The following is a 19,871-nucleotide window of genomic DNA, read 5'->3' on the forward strand; positions in this document are numbered from 1 at the left end:
TATTTATTAAGCTTCATCTAAAGCCAGAAATGACAGAGATGCGACAATCTTGTACTGGTACACCTCCAATCTGTTTTGTTATTGCCATATCCATACCATGAATCACTCCCAAAGCTCAGTGTTTCCGTGGTAATAAGTTTACACTGTTGCCGTGACGATCATCATCAAAACATTGCAATGATCCTAAAAACTTGCCAATTACATAAGAGTAGAGTGCATTATAGCGGAGAAAACAAAAACTTGGCCGAATTACTGAGTCGAAAATGAGCTACTTGGTGATGCATTGCCATGCCAACACAAATGATAGTGCATGACACCCACATGGAAACACCTGCTTCCTTAGTTACCGTACCAAAATGGCTGTTGGTCCTTAGTTACCGCACCAGAATGGCTTGCCTTCCTTGGTGAGGTATACCCCACTAAACTCCACCAGTAATTGGTGACTACATTGGATACACCTACACTAACCTAACGATATGTTGGAGTTAATTAGAAACTTTTATTTCAGAATGAAATTACAGCAGTGATTTAAAGCTACCTTTCTGGGCTCAGTCTAATTACAAAACCATTTCACTGCTGTTAATAGTTTTTCTTTCAGAGTTTATTTCAGTGCGGCGGTCTTATGGGTTGAATTCATTTAGGTATAAAAATTGAATTTCGTCTATGTATATCTACACAGAGAGGTTATCCAGGACTATGGAAAAACGAAATCCTCAAGGGGGGAAAAACACTGTGTGTACAATGCCATGGTTGATTTTTTAACTGAACAATCTATATTAAGCAATTTCCAGAAAAGACCAAAGTTGGAAGGGGGATCAAATATTTTTCATATTGCTATTTAATCAATATCTGAAAAGTGGAGTATTTCAACAATTAAAGATCGAGAAATAGGGAAAGGGTTCTGAAATTGGAAAGCTCTGAACTAATTCGGGAAAGTTGGCAAGTATAATATAGTTCTATAAAAGAAACTAATAATAAATTTCATTAACTATGTATTTGTATTCCATACATTGAAAATTTCAAAGACAAAAAAGACGAGGTCGTTGATTCCAGTTAACATAATACATACCAGTAGTATACTAAGTTAGGCGTCAGACAAAATACAGAGCGTACCTGTACTAATTGGAAACATTCCGACTACCTGTATCTGTAACATCTATATTCCCCCAGATCGTACAGATAAGTAATCTGATGGTGATGAAGAAGATGTATGGACAACATTTGTTAAAATGACAAGTTCTTGAGACTGCCTCACAAACTGATTCCAGATTTCGGCACCAGATGGAGCCACCAGTGTCTGTACTTTTAGGAATGATGGGAAATTTCTTTACCATTGATGTACAAAGTGATTCATAATCTCATGAATCAATAACACTTGTACTATCTAAGTATTGGAATATAATGTGCTAAAACATTTCAGGTTTTTTTATCTGGCAATAAGCCATGTCTGGTAATAAGCCCACACAATTCTATCAGGCTCAGGAGAGAATGATTTTAAATCGTTGTTTCGCCTTCCTTGTTTGCTTTCGTATTAACAGGTTTATTCGGACAAACCTGAGATATCAGAGGTAGAGAACTGACCAATGTCCAGTATTCTGACCTCGTGGGCCTCAGACTTAATGCAAATGGTTCAGAGCTAGTGGTAAAATATCAGACACCTTCACGACCATCCAACCATGACCCAGAAAGTATCATCTACGGAACTGTGACATGTTGACAGCCAGTGACTTTTATAAACTGTTTAAAGGGAGATAATCTACTTCTCTTTTATAAATTGTTTAAAGGGAGATAATCTACTTCTCTCGGCACATGCAGCCTGTGCTGGTAACATGTTTGTAGATCTGACAATAAGACGAAGAGTCGACCTTTCTTTGTTGTTACATAAGTCACATGACAACACAATCCTTTCACTGTTAATTACTCCCGACAGACAACATTCCCGTGGTAACACAATATAGTTACGCCCAGCATGTCTGTCAATCACGGTCGTGTGTGACTGATGACACATGCTAACTAAGCCTGTCACTGATTGGTCAGGTTTACAATGTCTGTCTTAACTAGAACCTCATGTCTTACGTATCACATGACGTCACACTAAAATATTTCTAAAAAAGAAAGAAAGAAAAAAAACCAATATATTTTGGTGAAACCAAAGTTGTCATATGAATTTTCAGTCACTATATATATTCTTTGTGATATCAAGTTCTGAAAAATGTCCATGTCTGGTAATCAGACCATCTGCATTAAAAGTTTGTAGAAGAATAGGTAAAATACACATTACACAAATACAAATATAAATTAAACAGTTCCTCTACAAGGAATTGAACCAGGGTCTCCGACATGGAAATCAAAGACTTTAGCGACTGAGCCAAAGAAGCATGCTCCGTCAGCTGAGTGACAGAGAATGTGTTTTACACTATGTACAAACTACACCAACCCGCTCCTTTTGCAAATTAATGGTGTGTCTTGAGGCAAGCCCTTAAATATATAATAAAACCTTTATTATCCTTGATACAATCTTATAAATGACTTATTGCATCAAGACAAAATGCTTGTTTTGATTTAAATCTCTAATGGTCAAGGGAAACCAGAGATAAGACAAAAATTCCCTGGCAATTTCTAACTTTGTCTCTTGTGTAAACCCATCAAGGATGTTTAATTAAAAGTGGGGTATCTATGGCAACATAAGTATAGTCAACCTGTTAAACAGTCAGTGTAACAGTTAATGATCAAGGATTTATAAGTTAGATTGTAATAGATGATCATTTTATGTTGAACTCTACTTTCAAGACGTTAATCTTGGGGTGCTCTGGTGATTCTGTGTGCAGACAAACATGAAAAGTTCACATTCCTTATCTCTACACATGTACCCTTATGAACCCAACACACTCCTCATCAATCACAACACCAAAAAACAAACTTTCACAAGATCAAGATTGGAGTCGAGTGACATGTATGTTTGACACCAGTGAGGCTGCTACCCTGTCTCCCCCTCTGACCTGGTTAAACTGGCCCAGCATCAAAAGCAGGAATAGTCTAAGTTAAAAACATGTGCTGATTAACTAGTAGAGACTTGCTGGAGGAAGTCTTAATCACTGATAAGTCAATCAATCACCACATATTCATTAACCTTCCCACCCCTGTTTTCACAAATTAACTAACCCTGTCCACTGTTCTAGGCTGGCTGCATTCTGCATCTTAGGGATGAAAGCTTCAAGGAAGTTCATTTTTCTGTGGATAAAAATACCCTCATTCCATTTTGATATTAGCATAAAAAATAATTCTTCATAAAAGTTAAAATTATGGTTTTGAGTGATTACAACTAAATATTAATAGTTGTGTATGCTTCACACAAGCAAAAAATGATTTATTATAGCTTTGATGTGAAATTAATAAACATTTAATGTAAATTGAATGAGGTCACCAATGAAGATATACAAGATTAAAGGAGCGAGTTCAACTATAACCTTGATCATAAAAATCTTCAGAATTTTACTGATTTACATTTAATGACTATCTTTTTCTGTATATTTGTCTCAATGACTCCACATACCAGCAATAATCATACAGTTTTCCTTGAGTTTCCCCTTAGCTATAGTGACATCAATCTGTCATTTTAAGCCGTTTATTTCTATGTGCAGACCATAAGTACTCCTTCAGCAACAAATATTTTTAATTCACAGATAAAAATGAGTTAATGTACCATCAATAAATCACTGAGTTATTAAGTTTCTCCAAACTGCTAACTCTTTGTGATGGAGATGGTGTACTTTATAACCTGATCAGAACACCAGCCCCAATCTAGTGCGTTTTTTAGTCTTTTCACACAAACTCGACAGAAGTGTGGAAAAACAAATCCAAGATGTGATGGAAAGCTAGATAAGAATTCTGAGAATATTTTTAGGAGACAGCCATTTTGGGAGATACAAGCAATGTTGATCTTAAAGAGCTTCCTAAAACAATCTACATGTATATATAGTAAATGGTGGTGAAAGATAGGAGGCTTAAGGGAGGGAGCAGGGGATGGAGGGAGCAGGGGATGGGAGGGAGCAGGGGATGGGGGGAGCAGGGGATACAAGTGGAACTGTTAAAGGTCTGGCTTCAGTATGACCCAGCTTTGTCAGTACTTAATGTATCACACTACCACTAAATAGACTTGCACCAGAGACAGTTTAATAATACCAGACCAAACACACTCCCATTGGTGTTAATTCCCCTCTAAATCAAACCAACACATTGATTACCATACAATACTACTTCAAGGACAATGGCGCTCATATCTAAATAATAGTCCTTTTTTCTATTCGTTTTCTTTTCTTTATATTCAAAGCATGGTGAATACAGATTGCTAAAGTAACTGTTAAGCAGCTATATATATTATGTTATGTTGCTGTGGGCATTGTATTATGTTGCAACAGATACTGTTTTATATCGCTATGGAAACTTGTTTAAAGTTGCTATGGAAACTTGTTTTATGTTGCTATGGATACTGGTGTATGTTGCTATGGAAACTGTTTATAGCTCTGGGCACTGTTATTCAGCTACAGACACTGTTTTGTGTGACATGGAACTATTTTGGTGTTATCTTGTTTAATATGTTATGGTTGATGATTTTATGTTGCTATGGCTACACAGAATATGCTATAGCATTCTATGGTTATTGGTAAGTAGCCTAGTTATATAATTAGCTAAACATGGATGAAATTGTGACTTGTGCCCCAGGTAGTTACCAGGGTTCTATAAACATATACCCCCACTATAACCAGCTGCTGGGATCCTTACATCAACACCTCACCATCAAAAAACATCTACATGCTTATATACACGTACACATCTGAATGCCTACAGGCCTTGTAAATTATTGGTTTATAGTTATTGGCTATCTGGTATGGATCCTTGGATAGGAAGGTTGTGTCAGTCAGTCCCCTGGCCAAGACAAACCAAACTTTGGAATGCTGATCTAGTGCTGCAGGATTAGATATTGGTGGGATTAGGTCATATACCTTTAACACAGGACAAATAAAAAATATGGCTTTAAGTATAGAGGGAGAGGTGTGGTTGGGGGGGGGGGGCTTATTAACAGGCATGGACTTTATAGTACAAAGTTATAGTACGATTAAAATGTCCCCAGTACTTCAGAGAATGTTCTGTTCAGGTCACAGAGTTGGATGAAGATCGATCCTTATCATTGGTTCTAGATACAGATTAACAAACTGTGATTTACTGAACATAATTAACTAATTACTCTAATTAAGATGATCTTTAAGTCAATTTTCATAGAAAAAGAAAAGTCATCGGGGAGCAAAGCAATAAATCACATTCACTTAACGACCTTAATAACTGTACAAATTAACCAGGATGACTTAATAACCGTCTCACTTTGATAAACTTCTATAGTACCTAATTACTTGTCAGTGCACTTTTAATTACAGTTAACCGTGTTGTGTCCTCACTTAAACAGGGTATATTCTCTGATGTGCTGCCTGTGTATTTTTAGAATGTTTAATTAATACCAGACTGTGAACTGACAGATACCCATCAGTGCTGCAGGGGGACAGATATCTGACATCAGGTGACCATCAATTTTATGTAACTTAATTATCAGAAATCATCCTTGTCAACTTCATCAACCATAATTGTAACTATTTCATATTTTTGTATATTTTTATTAAGTTGTACAATAAAAGATAAAGGCTGACTTTACAACCGTAAATGGTATGCGCTAAATAAAGATAATTGAATTAAATGATATTGAAATACGTCAAGAATCATTTATTTTTTGTCTATCTTCTTTATTTTTCTTTCTGAAAATGATGCATTAAGCTGACAAATCATTGAAAGTCTAGCCATCACACCGACTACTAATTCCAAACCCACCATTAGGCAATATTTAATTTGAAGGCATTATATTACCATGGCCAGCACAAAAACACTGAACCTTAGACTCGGTTTTATGAAATTCTGCCAGACTAGCTTTCCTGCTGTAAAAGAGAAAGTGATTAATTCTTGGTCTCATATCACTTCTTTAAGAACAGTAATTTAAAGAAATAATTTCTTTCTTTATTTTCCAATTTTACTTCAGTGTTTTGCACTGTTTCCTAATAAACTTTGTCTCGGAGAAAAGCAGCTTAATTTTTTCCTTTCTTCACCCTATTTGCAATTGTTTCTAACTAACGCCAAATAAACCATTTAAGTTTGTCTTTTCTGCATGCTAGCTTGATAACTAAATTAACCTCGTAATTTACTTGGCTACAATTTAAATAGAACTGGTATAGAATAACCATCTTAAATTGAAATGTAATCCATCAGCAAAAATACTACCAAAGGGATCTCGTAACGCTGTAAATATTACACAAAGGGATCTCGTAACGCTGTCAATATTACATAGGTTCATATGATGGTGAAAGACATAGGATTTGATTCACATGTACAACTTAATACAAGATCTCTGATTTCACAGATCTTTAGCAGGTCATGTTACAGGTAGATTATAAACAGGTAGATAATGATACAGGTAGGCAGTAACCTGGATCATCAGGTATATAATAGTTTTACCTACATCTGACAATAATCCTTTTGTCTAACTGACAGATAAGTAACCATCTTCCCATGACATGATGCTCATTTCAGATCTTAGGGTTGTGGGAATTAGGGAACGCAGCAAAAGACATGCTGTATCTCAACTATTTACTGCAATTACTTCTGATAGAATACAAGGCAAAGGGATGATTCATATAATGTCAAATAATTAAAATCACAGTAAGAAAGTTTATTACGTATGAAGTATTGATAAAAGCAGACATGATTCATTTTTATCTTCATTTAAATATCTGACATTATTCAAACATAAGTATCAACAATATATCAACTGAAGGCATACCAACTTTTCTCAATTTGTTTTCGTAAATAGAAGACCACATGGAAAAGTAAATTTTAAAACAAACATTTATGAAAACATGGACACATAAGAAACATCTCCATTTTTTTTTAAAACACCTGTTAATTTGTACTCCCAAAAAAGACCATCGAAAAAAAAAGAGATAAATCAAAAAATAAATAAGAGTAAGATTCCCAGATGCTGAAACTGGGTCAACCACTAATACCACCACACTATATACTATTCCGTCTTTGCATATCACAGAGTTAGCTCCCCTGTGGTTAGGTATCAATTATTACATCATTACTTTGTGAGTGCAATTCACATTGTTTTCTCCAAAACTCAGTACAATCACAATCAATACCTATTCGCAAAGGCAGATAACTCTGTAATATGCATATACACAATACTAATAACATCAAGTTTTTGAAATTGTAAAATGTTAATAATCATAATTGTTCTTTCAATGGTTTCAATACATCGATTCGAGGTATGAAAAAACCAGACAATACAATGTAAGAAACCCTGACAGGCTTAGTCTGAGTGGCGAAAATGCTTTATGCTTTGTCATGTCTGTGAAGAGATCTGGACATCCAGAAATGTCGACAATCTAAATTGAATTGGACAGGTCCAGCATAGTCTTGTCAGCGCTGGAAGATTACACCAGTTTACTGCTAAGAGGATGTAACTGGAACAAGCTCTTTTATGACCCAGATGATTCTGTGGGAGGTTTCAGATCATATCTGTAGTCAAGGTTTGTTGTACACAAACATCACGGTGACTGATGTTTTCTAGCCAAAGCATATCTCTTTGTTGTTGATATCATTGTCCTTGGAAATGTCTTTATCATAAACAGTAAAATCTCAATCACAGAGTTTTGTACTAAGTCTGGTCACCAGGCACTATACCACAGTTTATTCCAAAGTCCATTGAGGCCGTATCTTTTTCTACCACACAAATATTTAATCCTTTTCCATTAAATGCAAAGTGCCTTGTATCATTGCTCTAAGGGAATTGCAAAATCTTTTGGATTATAGTTTCATTTTTTTTTTTCTAATACTTTTATTTCACATGTTTTGATAATGAAAAAGAGTACATAGCTTAATTCCAAAGCACATAACCAGATTAGCAAGTTTGTGTTGAATCTTATAATCTCTAACAAGTTCACAGATAAAACATTCTTATCAATTTTTCAAAAATATCCAAATCCACTAAGGAAGACGATAGTGACAAACAATTACAACATCAACAAAGCTCCATATGTAATTTTCTTAAGACTTAATTTCTATAACACAGAAATCCTTTGAATCTTTCTGATCTCAGTTCATGTAATTCGTATTGGTTTGTATTCCCTACCAAAAGGACATGGAATCCAACAGAAGTCTGGCAGCATTTTACTTGAATTTCCAAGGTTTCATCATCTGTCTAAGACAGATGACTACAGACTGTAGTGTAGGTCTCTGTATTAACTTGTTTGATTTATAATTAACCCACCCTAACAAAATTAAACTCTGATCCACATTGACCATGATACCCAAACTAAATCTTCACCACTAATCTGACCACTGATCACTAGACTCAAAAGAGTTTCTCAGCTCAATTCTTATACATGATTGATTATAAGGCAAATCTTGGTAATTATTTTGATAGAGACTGGTGGCCAGTCTACACTTGTCCTTACTGCATGTCTCTACTATATACAAGCACTACAGCAGACCCCCTAAGGGACATTGTTCCCGATTATGTTTCTCTCCTGAGATTTATTCTAACATTTTAGTGATTTGGTTTGAAATCCATGGTAATTACTCTGACACCAACCAAAACATGCCCATCTTGCCTCACAGTTTATCCCTGGAAGCTTCCAGTGGTCTGATACCATAACACTCACTGAAGAAGCTGGACTGGCCTGGTCAGGGTTGGACAAGGAAACATATCAAATATACCTATCAAGGAACACTTGCCTTCAAAATAAACAGTCTTTATTTATACAGACTTATTTTGTCTTCTAGGGTTAATAAGCGATGAGAGATCTATCAGCAGAACTATAAAGTCTTGTCAACTTAACACCATGTAAATTACCTCTATAAATAAAATATAATAGACCTGGTACCTCTGTCTTGCGATGTTTAAAATCAAAATATGACAGAAATGCTTATTTCTCTTTAACAACTCTTGACTAGTCTTCTATAAACTCTGTGTGAATCAGTGGTCAATAATTTATAAAACACATGGTTTGTACAGATTTGATGGATAATTTGTCAGCTTGAAATTTATTAAGCTTTAAACTTAAATTTTGTTTGGGTTATTTTTTACTCTAAAATAAAGCTTGCATCCTTATCTTATAACTTCAAACTTAGACATTATTTCCACAAAAAGTGATTGTATTTCAAATTCACATGTTGGAAACAAGACAATTTAAATTGCAAATAACTGATTTGAAAGCAGACAAAGCTTGGTGCATTTTGTTGCACCTTGTCCCTCCCTGATGGGAGTTCATCACACCTAATCGGCCTTCTCCAAGTCATTCACTGTGACACTAAAGCAATAAACATCCCCATTAGGGGCCAAAGGAACTCCCTAATGGACCCCAGGCCTGGTATATGGTCAGGCCCCCATCCAGGGTACATAAACATGGAGACCTTTGAGGTCTAAGTAATGTATATGACCATTGGTTTATTTTACAGATCATGCTCTTCTCCAAAACATCATTTACTTAAAGAACTAGCCATTCATCAAGGTCATTCAAAGGTCATACGATTTAACACTTTCAGAGCTCATGGACACACATTAGCTATCAGATAACACTATCCTAATAGGATACCTCCTCAAGGATACACTTCCCTTTCAGAGTTCAAATAATCAGTAAAAGTAGCAATAAGCTGGACCTTAAACATTTGATATGTAGAATATTTTTACAAAGTCACAATTAAATATAAAAAATAATTTCAGTTTCTAAGTTCAAAGACATAACAATTACAAAAAGAAGAATATGCTAGTTTGTATGGCAACAAATTCTATTGTAGGTCTTCTCCTTACAAATCTGGATCATTTGAATGTTTTACACGATTTCTACAGAAGCTTTCGGGCAATTCCACTTGTATATACCTCATGAATTCCCTAAGATCTATATGTAAGACTAAATGATGAACATAAAGTGTAATCCAAGACTATAAATGTAAGTAAAACTCTTTGAAGTTTGAAAAACAGACATGCCAATTTGTCATAAGTTGTTCAAACAAAAATAAATCTAAAACAAAATCCCAAATGTCTAAAAAAAAAACCTTTGCAAATCTAAAATAGAGACAAACGAAACAAAAACTATTATCTTCCAGACATAATGACCTTGAAATCAATTTTCTTCACAACTAGACACATATGTCAAATAGTGGTATAAACACTACGGTGCATCTGAGTCTGAGAGAATAACTGCTGACAGCCAGATAAATGGTGTGTAGCTTGTTTTAATGAACTGTTGTACTTACCTTACAATGAATGACCTTATGTTCGACCTTCAAATATCCAGAAATGCCTACAAAGACTTGTTTTCTTTCTTCCTTCACTCAATTTAAACTATAATTGAAACCAAACAGATGACAATGACCTTGTTGACTGGTTTACAATTCACCAGAAACTAAACTTCTGCCAGAACTTTACACATGAATTCGTTTTTGTCTCTCAGGAATTCACTTCTAAGTCAAACATAATGTATCATTTCCAGAACTATGTTGCCTTCATGCAATCACATGTAAATATACCTCAGAACCAAACATTTAAACCTTTAATCATGCATACCAGAAATAAGTTTGACCTTTGACCTTATGCCCTTGACCCCATGATCTTAACATTTGTTCACCGACTCCATGTCAGTTTGTTACTGACCTTGACCATTGGTCATTCAGCTCTTTATATACTCCACAAAACTACTTTTTTTATAAGATAACTTTGACCTTTCATCTATGACCTAATGTCATCCTTGACCTTATAGGTTACTCAACTGCTTGCATAATTCCATACAATTTTGCTTCATATCAGTGCAACATTAGGCATTGACCTTTGACCCTCAGACTTATACACATTTATCAGTTAAGTTAATATTATATACACATTTATCAGTTAAGTTTATAAATTTTTCAATGGTGATAATCTAAAAAGATTATTTAGCAACTTTTCTGAATTCAATAAATCTAAAAATAACAAATTGAGTAGATCTCCAATGAATACATTGGCAACCATTACATCTACTTATATATCTTCCTTCAATTAAGTATTTTGGCAAAAAATTGACAGAACTGAAGAAGTGATTGTTGCAAAGACAAGTTGATTGAAAAACATACCATGTTCAGGATGAAAATTCACCCAAACATACCATCGAATGTAAATAGTTGTATTATATGTAAATCATAATGTTATATGTAATCAAATCGTAAATTTCAAAGAAATAAAGAAATGAATTGAAAATTATAACACAGCTCCATTAATGAAAGGATATCTTTCAGTTAATTGATAACAATATTATTGATTGATAACTAATTAAGGCTACAATGGACTTAACGATACATGACAATAGTACTTACCGTCCTCCCCTTCAGCGTAAAAATCATAATGATTGAATCTTAAGGTGTGATTTAAAGTAAAACTTGAGACACGTGAGAAGATACTACAAATATACATATCACAACAAAATTGTACATTCATGTATTCCTATTAAAGTTTAAAATGCAATAAAAGACACACAAACAGAAATAAGATACAAATCTGCCCCACCAAACTTTAATGCTTTTCCTTTATCTAAGTACCCCTAAAATATGTAAATAGACTGGTCCATTAACTTCAGCCGTAGAGTCCATGTAGATAAAGAGGATGAGGAAGGTGTACATGTAACTTTAACTGTCACATATACCCTTAAATTGGTTAAATGTCTCACCTGAGATGGTTACCTGAGATTTTTAATGATTTATTAGACGTCTGTTTCATCAACTATTTAATTAACTCAATGATTGGCTGTACTCAATTAAATGTCTATACATAGTAATTAACTCAAAATAAGAAACATTTATACAAATCCATTTCAGAAAAAGAACACTTTGAAAAAAAGTTTATCTACGATATTCATTGGTATCCACTTACTAATAAAACGTCTTGGTACCGTTTACATAAATTATGTTTATGTCGATCGAGTTCTCACCTGTTTAGGTGAGATAACATATGGTATATACTACCAATCACCAGGTAGATAGCGTACCTTGGTCGTCTAAAATTCTCTTTGTGTAATGCAAACCAATTAGGTCTTTGTCCAAACTTGACTCTAATTTAAATTTACAAAAAAAATTTTTTTTTTTATATATATATATATATATATAGTAAATCTTCAGAAAGTTTACAAAATTAGCATCAAAGTTTTATGATACTTTTATGAATTCCTTTGTGCGATTTTCCGCTCTGTGGGTCTGTATTTAAATTGTGTGACTAGTTATTGAATTTTAATTTTTAAAATTATAGTTAAATTGAGCTCTAACAGGGAAATATCGCACACCTGTCGACAGGTATTGAATTATTTAAAACACCTTACACTAATTAATTCAGGTACATCAGTTTACCCCGAGTAAAATCTCATAAACAAACTCGATCGACTGACAAATTATTACCATCTGAATCTATAAACAGATGAGCCGAACGGCTCTAGGTAATAAAAGAATTTAATTAAATCATGTCAAATTTTCTTTCTTATACATGATGTATTTCAGACATAACTGCACATTGTGATAATTTTTATTCCCAAGACAATTTGTCAAACATTCGCCTGTTTTCAGATTCCATAAAGCACTATCACTAAAAAATATCACATCAGCACCGACCAGTTAATTTCTCAGAAAAGCAAAAAGTCATGTGTAGACAGTCTCAATCGTGAGCTGAGGTGGCGGAATGTTCTGTATTATTCTGGCCTTAGATAGAGACCTTCAGGTCTAAATATAGGTCAGAATGACCTAATTAACAAATTGATACAAGGAGTGGACTTAATCACTACAGAACAAAGAAATTAATTGACAGTTTTACTGGACTGTAATGATAGTAGCAGGTGGGCTTATTAACCGACCTATGTGGCTGATATAAAGCCAAAACAATGTAACCTAAGTATGAAGACTTCTTTTCCTTCAATGGATAAGTAAATCCAATATAATTTAAAACCTGATGGTTTCTTTCTCTACAATGAACATTTACCTTTAGAAACAACAAAGGGCCTTCACCTTTTCGTGTTTCCTGAAATCAACTTCCCTGATAGTTCTCACAGTAGATAAACCACAGCTGTTTCTACTACAGAGCCAACGGTGCCTTGCACTCTAGACCATGTCCACCAACATTTCAGTATTCAAATGACCATTGCTAGATACAGTATAATCGCATCAATCCATGGTAGTACAACCTGACCTCTATATACTTAGATAAAGCAACTATCAATCAATTCAACAAGTCAATTCAACAGGTCAATTCAACAGGTCAATTCAAGAGCTCAATTAAAGAGCTCAATTAAGTAGGAAAAGACCTCAATTTCATAAAGCAACTGAAGACTTCAATTCAAAAGAGCAACTCATGAGTTCAATTCAACAGGGCAACTGAAGACCTCAGTTTATCAGAGCAACTCAAGAGCTCAATTAAGCAGGGCAACTGAAAACCTCAATTTAGCAGGGTAACTCAAGAGCTCAATAAAGCAGGGCAACTGAAGACCTCAATTTAGCAGGGTAACTCAAGAGCTCAATAAAGCAGGGCAACTGAAGACCTCAATTTAGCAGAGCAACTCAAGAGTTCAATTCAACAGGGCAACTCAAGACCACAATTTCACAGAGCGACTCATGAGTTCAATTAAGCAGGGCAACTGAAGACCTCAGTTTATCAGAGCAACTCAAGAGCTCAATTAAGCAGGGCAACTGAAAACCTCAATTTAGCAGGGTAAGAACACAATTTCATAGAGCAACTCAAGAACTCAATTTAATGGGACAACTCAAGAACTCTGAGCCAAGAGACTTAATTTCCTTATTTGGTTATAATCACCTTTGGAGTCTTTGAATGATAAGACTGCATGATTATCAGATTCCAAGTATTTATAGGTTATCTTCCCATAGTTTAGTTTTATATTTTTGCATGTGTAGCTTCAGAAGATCAAAGCTAAAGAAAATAAGTTCTTTTAGCTACCATTTGTCCTCCTGCATCTAACCCTGATATTGTAGTTTACATTGGTCCTAAATCAATGACTGTTCTGTTTGTCGTGTTAGATATTGTTGTTGATATTTATTTTGAAAATGAAGCATGCCCCAAGAGAGCCTCCGAGTGTTCAGAAGATGTGTAAAATGTGAAATAAGACCTGATAAGACCGACATGAATCACATATCTCTGACAGCTGTGGGAGGGACCTTCCCCTACCTCTATGTATGCCCCACTCTACTCGGAGAACTAGCCATCCCTCCCCTACCCCCTCCTGTCAGAGACCCTCCCCCCACCTTTCACCCTAAAAAATAACATGCTATAGTACATCCCTAAACCTTGTATAAACAAATGATACTCAATCCTGTAGATCCTCATCTCACCAGAACCCTTTCAAAATCTGACTGGAATCTAAATTCCAATTGTATACAATTACTATCCTCAGTATCTTATATAGAGTCAGCCAAACTGAAGTCCAACTTTGAGATTCCTCACCCTGTATACATGTGTATAGATCTACACATCTGTGCCATCACCAAAATAAACACATATCATTTACACATATGTCAATCTCCTTTTGTATTCCAAAACACATGTCATTACACATATGTCAATCTCCTTTTGTATTCCAAAACACATGTCATTACACATATGTCAATCTCTTCTATATCCCTAAACATACACATGTATGTCCATCCTTTCTGTATCTGGTCTAGGTCTGTTAGTCCACATAGCCACATGTGACCTCTGTCCAAACTCCTATATAGTCAGAAAAAGGAATGTTTCTACATGTGTGTAGCCCCTGAAGGTCACATCCCATATTTAGGGTCAAGGTCAAGCTTCCATCTGGTTGACAAACCTAGATTTGAATTGTCTGGTCTGATCAGTCGTGAGATGTCTCCGTTTGGTGTTACCACAAGCCCATTTTGATAGTGAAACATTTGAACAGTCATGGTGTAGTATTCCTCAGTATAAATCTGTTTTTTTACTGAATCCTACCAAATGTTCATCTTATCTGTTAAGATCCCGAGGGTGCCCTTCCTCAGACTTCTACATCTGGTCCCTAACCCCTATCAGCAGCCCCACAATTCACCACATGGCTGGTGATGTATCTCCAGATCCCTAAGGAGACACAAGAAACTGTTTAGATTTCTTGGGTTATTTAAAAAAAAAGATGATAACGATTCTGTGGCTACATGTTTTCCTTAATCAAATGAAGTGGCAGATGTATAAATTGAATATGTTGGAGAGTCCATCAAATAATCAAAAGTCTAAAATGCATCCAGAAACTAGAGAGTTTACGAAAATGTTGATGCAGAGCAGCAAATTCACCAACTATATGTTTGTATATAGTGAACAGGATCCATAAGTCCAATGTCAGCTACAACCAGATGTTTGTCTTAGTATAGCTATGGAGTTTTACAAAGGAGACCTGTATCTTTGATTCCTTTTATGGCACACATGTGAAAAGTTTTTGCCAGCTTTCTCACACTTTTTGATTGTTTCAAGGAGTTTTTAACTGACAATAAAGGCAATAAATGGATCTTACTGTAAATAATAATTTGATAGTAGAATATAATATCTCTGGGGGTTTTCAAAGATTTTATATCCATTATGGCAATTGTTACAGTTGTGCTGTTAGATAACAAGACTTTAACTTTAGTATAAACTGGGTATAAGATCAATATCTAGGTTGATTGTTCTTGGTCAACTGTTCTAGGTGGATTGTTCTAGATTAGGTGGATTGTTCTAGATTATAGGTCAATTTTTCTAGATTATAGGTCAATTTTTCTAGATTATAGGTCGATTGTTCTAGATTATAGGTCAATTTTTCTAGATTATAGGTTGATTGTTCTAGATTATAGGTCAATTTTTCTAGATTATAGGTCAATTGTTCTAGATTATAGATCAATTTTTCTAGATTATAGGTTGATTGTTCTAGATTATAGGTCAAATTTTCTAGATTAAAGGTCAATTGTTCTAGATTATAGATCAATTTTTCTAGATTATAGGTTGATTGTTCTAAATGATAAGTTGATTGTTCTAGCTTGTTTGTCCTAGGTCCATTGTTTCAGATTCTAGGATGTTAATTAATCAAACATACAAACAAACAAACAAATCGTGGTAAATTGTTCTAGGTTGGTTAGGTTGATTGTTTTAGGTTCTATGTCAATTGTTCAGGTCAATTGTTCGAGGTCAATTGTTCTAGATCAATTGTTTTAGGTTCTAGGTCAATTGTTCTAAATTGATTGTTCTAGATCAATAGTTTTAGGTTCTAGGTCAATTGTTCAAGGTCAATTGTTCTAGATCAATTGTTCTAGATCAATTGTTTCAGGTTCTAGGTCAATTGTTCTAGATTAATTCTTCTAGATCAATTGTTTTAGGTTCAATGTCATTTATTCTAGGTTGATTGTTCTAGATCAATTGTTTTAGGCTGATTGTTTTAGGTTCTCGGTCAATTGTTCTAGATGGATTGTTCTAAGTCATTTGTTCTAGATCGATTGTTTTAGGTCATTTGTTCTAGATCGATTGTTCTAGGTCAATTATTCTAGACCAATTGTTCTAGGCTGATTGTTTTAAGTTGATTGCTCTTGGTTGATTGTTTTAGATCAATTGTTCAATGTTGATTGTTCTAGGTTGACTATTTTTGGTTCTAGGTCAACAATGGTGATAGAATCATCGAAGGATACTTACCTAAAACCACATACTGATCCCCAAACCAGGTTATTTTCTCTTAAATCCCTCAGAATACAAGAATTCACCTGTAAAGACAAATTAAAGGGAAATAATGTAAAATCATCATATATGCCATGTCTTCTAACAGGATAATTAACTACACAACCATGGTAAACCTTAACATCATTCTGAGAACAACAGCCTCCTACATGGAGCCAATATGGCAGTGCCTAGCCCCAGCACATCCATATCATAGCCTCTGTACATTTAAGTCTCCCTTCCCCCTCCGTAAAGTTCTCCTCTTTCTCACCCCTTGTCATGGGCCAGTACAGAGCAATCTCAAATTGTTTCTACAGATATTTAAAGAATGTACCAATGTGGTAGACATTTTCCTATAGGACAGTTGAAAGTGTTGTAAATCATTGGATAAATCACAGACAAAGGGTCCAGGAACAGCAATTGTCTGTACCGATAAACACCTTCATTATATAATACCAAAAATGTCAGCATGGTAAGAAAGTTGTCAACAGAAAACATATAAATCACAAAATCCTGCTTCAACTGTTTCCGAAATGTGCTGTTTTAAAAAGAAATTCCCTGTACAGCCATATTGTTTAAAAAGATTTACGAGGACGGTTTTCTCTGCTTCTTTCCCTTATAGTCTTTGGTGTAGAAGTCGTTACTATTGTTCCCAAGTGAAAGACATATGCAAGTAACTAATGACCATACATATATCCATTGATGAGAGATTGGCACCTAAACCCCACTTTCTCCTGGAAACTGATCTACTTCACTCTGAAATATCATCGGATACATCACCAGGGAAGGGGAAACCACAATGTAATTTGGTTAAATGTAGGCGTTATATAATAGCAGAGAATATGATATATATGTATATTATTTACATTAAAAAAATAAAATTCCTTTCCTGAAGTGAACTATATTACCAATAAAGGTTTCATTTGTTATCCACAGTAAAATGTCATTTCAATATTTATAAGTTTAGTTCATCATAAACTGCATAACTTTTAATATTTCAGCAGTGATATTAGGCTAGTTTACTTCAGCAGTGATATTAGGCTAGTTTACTTCAGTAGTGATATTAGGCTAGTTTACTTCAGTAGTGATATTAGGCTAGTTTACTTCAGTAGTGATATTAGGCTAGCTTACTTCAGCAGTGATATTAGGCTAGCTTACTTCAGCACTGATATTAGGCTAGCTTACTTCAGCAGTGATATAAGGCTAAGTTCATTTCAGCAGTGATATTAGACTAGTTTATTTCAGCTGTGAAATTAGGCTATTTTACTTAACTTCAGCAGTGATATAAGGCTAGCTTACTTCAGCAGTGATATTAGGCTAGTTTACTTCAGTGATATTAGGCTAGTTTACTTCAGCAGTGATATTAGGCTAGTTTACTTCAGTAGTGATATTAGGCTAGTTTACTTCAGCAGTGATATTAGGCTAGTTTATTTCAGCAGTGATATTAGGCTAGTTTATTTCAGCAGTGATATTAGGTTAGTTTACTTCAGCAGTGATATTAGGCTAGTTTACTTAACTTCAGCAGTGATATTAGGCTAGTTTATTTCAGCAGTGATATTAGGCTAGTTTATTTCAGCAGTGATATTAGGCTAGTTTATTTCAGCAGTGATATTAGGCTAGTTTATTTCAGCAGTGATATTAGGCTAGTTTACTTCAGCAGTGATATTAGGCTAGTTTACTTAACTTCAGCATTGATATTGGGCTAGTTTTATTCAGCAGTGATATTAGGCTAGTTTATTTCAGCAGTGATAGTAGGCTAGTTTATTTCAGCAGTGATATTAGGCTAGTTTATTTCAGCAGTGATATTAGGCTAGTTTATTTCAGCAGTGGTATTAGGTTAGTTTACTTCAGCAGTGATATTAGGCTAGTTTATTAAAGCAGTGATAGTAGGCTAGTTTATTTCAGCAGTGATATTAGGCTAGTTTATTTCAGCAGTGATATTAGGCTAGTTTATTTCAGAAGTGATGTTAGGCTAGTTTATTTCAGCAGTGATATTAGGCTAGTTTATTTCAGCAGTGATATTAGGCTAGTTTATTTCAGCAGTGATATTAGGCTAGTTTATTTCAGCAGTGATAGTAGGCTAGTTTATTTCAGCAGTGATATTAGGCTAGTTTATTTCAGCAGTGATATTAGGCTAGTTTACTTCAGCAGTGATATTAGGCTAGTTTACTTAACTTCAGCATTGATATTGGGCTAGTTTTATTCAGCAGTGATGTCAGGCTTGTTTATATCAGTAGTAATATCAGGCTAGTTTATTTCAAAGAAAACTAACTAAACCTCAAAATACTAAGAGAAATAAATAAAAAAAAACAGCAGTTCCTATGCATTCTGACAAAATAAAAAGCAATCTGCTTTGAGCTTAAACATATAAATTGTATCCAATATTGGTTCTCTTTAATTTGAAGTGGTTTTTTTTTTCAAAATGGCAGCAGTGTTTCTACTGGTTACTGGTCATCTGAAGTGTACAAGAATGTTTCTGATTGGTAACAAAACATCACAATTCACATAAAGGATTCTGATTGGTCACCAGAACATTTTAAAATGAAATGAAGGATAATGACTATAAGTACATGTAAGACATGAAATGTCAGCACTTATTACCAGTAAAATCTTTTTAAAAAGGTTAAGTATCAGTCTTACGTTTCTCTTCCTTTCATGTATTACTATCAATGTGTAACTCCTGAATACAGATGGTCTACAGTCTTGGTTACAGAACAATGGATACAGCTTTAGTTCTATCTAAGGGGGTACGTTCACTGTCAGTTCCAGTTAACCCTTCCAGTAATTCTGGCATGACAGAATGCAGATTGTACGACAAACTGTGAGTGTTCTGGCATGTAATATTGCACATGCACTGCATGGCTACAGACTCGACTGTTTCCTCGTAGATAACCAATAGGATAGCTGTACTGGGAGAGGAGATAAAAACATCATGGTCAAATTCATAACACATCTGCTGCAATTCCCAACAATTTTCCCTACTTCATGAATGCTGAAAATTAGTTAAAGCCTCCAAATTCTGTCAACAAAACAATACTGCCAGATATAAAACCAAGGAAACCAGATATGAAAACACGGTAAC

The 19,871-nt window shown here is 34.7% G+C and overlaps 1 protein-coding gene across 6 annotated transcripts in view; it reads right to left on the bottom strand.

Annotated features, from left to right (window-relative positions):
- LOC138317611 (kin of IRRE-like protein 1) overlaps positions 1 to 19,871 on the bottom strand; it is a 224,807-nt gene that overhangs the window by 47,949 nt on the left and 156,987 nt on the right. For 3 of the 6 annotated variants that reach the window (XM_069259394.1, XM_069259393.1, XM_069259398.1), the window contains one exon: positions 16,769 to 16,836. The exons of 1 other annotated variant lie outside the window; for it this stretch is intronic. The gene's annotated coding sequence lies outside the window, so the exon portion shown is untranslated. Of the gene's footprint in view, positions 1 to 10,359; positions 10,675 to 11,451; positions 11,592 to 16,768; positions 16,837 to 19,871 lie in introns of those variants that run through there. 2 more of the 6 variants (XM_069259396.1, XM_069259397.1) reach the window with 2 other exon arrangements.

The sequence above is a fragment of the Argopecten irradians genome, chromosome 3 (genome assembly GCF_041381155.1).
Source record: "Argopecten irradians isolate NY chromosome 3, Ai_NY, whole genome shotgun sequence".
In the NCBI taxonomy this organism is placed as follows: Eukaryota; Metazoa; Mollusca; class Bivalvia; order Pectinida; family Pectinidae; genus Argopecten; species Argopecten irradians.